Raw genomic sequence first — 1,276 nt, forward strand, 5'->3', positions numbered from 1 at the left:
TTCAAGTTGATGACCCTCTGAAAAAGAAAGGGGCAATTAATTCAAATGAGAAGCCAAATATTGTTCATGTTTTAAAAATGTAATACATATAGAATATCATTTACTATAGAAATACAGTGAAATTATATTTTATGTAGCTTATTTTTAAATTTAATTTTATTGTCAAGGTGATATATAGAAGGGGTTGCAGTAATTGCAAAGTAGTGAATATCTAACAAGTCGAACTTTTTATGCCATAACTCATTTTTCTCACACTTTCACTTCACCCCAATACCCCTCACAAGTTGTAATGTGAATATCCTACATGTTGTCTTGTGAGTATTGCTGTTGCATTGGTTTGCCCTTTGTCCTTTGTCTCGCCATTTTGTTGTTCCTCTTCCCTTGCCAAATTAAGATACATGTGTACATAATACACAGGATACTGAAATCAAATACAGCAGGGAATAAACCATAGGGGAAAACACAAAAGAAAAAAGAAATCACATAGTACAATAAAAACAACAACCACAAAGAAACACCTCTGGTTCCATGTCTAGGAGTTCATTTTGCTCAGCATCCTCTTATGTGTATATTTATACATAGCTATTGTGCCATTCTGCTCATCCCTAGGACTACCTTAGACCTTACTTAATTATTACACATGAGAAAAACCATGGAATCTGTTTCTTTGTGTCTTGCTTATTTTTCTTAGTAGGATTTTTTCAAGTCTTTCCATTTGCTTATGAATTGGTAGCTTAGAATTCCACTGTGTGTGTGTTTAATGGATTTGTTCATCTTCTGAGTGGCATATTGGTTTAAATCATGATTGCATGTAAGTATCATTAGGGTCATTCAAAAATGACAGATGCAAGGGGCTGGGAAGGTGGCTCAGTGGTAGAGCGCTTGCCTTGCATGCATGAGGCCCTGGGTTCGATTCCTCAGCACCACATAAGCAAAAAGGAAAAGGCCAGAAGTGGCCCTGTGGCTCAAGTGGTAGAGTGCTGTCCTTGAGCTGAAGAGCTGAGGGACAGTGCCCAGGCCCAGGGTTCAGGCCCCACGACTGGACCCAAAAAGAAAATGACAGATGCCACCTCCCCAGATATACTAAAATCACGATTTCTAAGTAAGATAGTTTTTATGGTGGTACAAGTGTTGAGATACCTGGATAAGTCTAATGTATTTCTTGCACTGAGTTAGGCAGGAAGACATCATATAGGATAAAAATGGTAGTGACAAAATATTACCATGAGAAAGCTTTAGGAGGCTTCCAGAAATATGAAGAAATTCAGATAATTTT

The sequence above is a fragment of the Dipodomys spectabilis genome, unplaced genomic scaffold (genome assembly GCF_019054845.1).
Source record: "Dipodomys spectabilis isolate Male_0828 unplaced genomic scaffold, ASM1905484v1 ptg000571l, whole genome shotgun sequence".
Taxonomy (NCBI): domain Eukaryota; kingdom Metazoa; phylum Chordata; class Mammalia; order Rodentia; family Heteromyidae; genus Dipodomys; species Dipodomys spectabilis.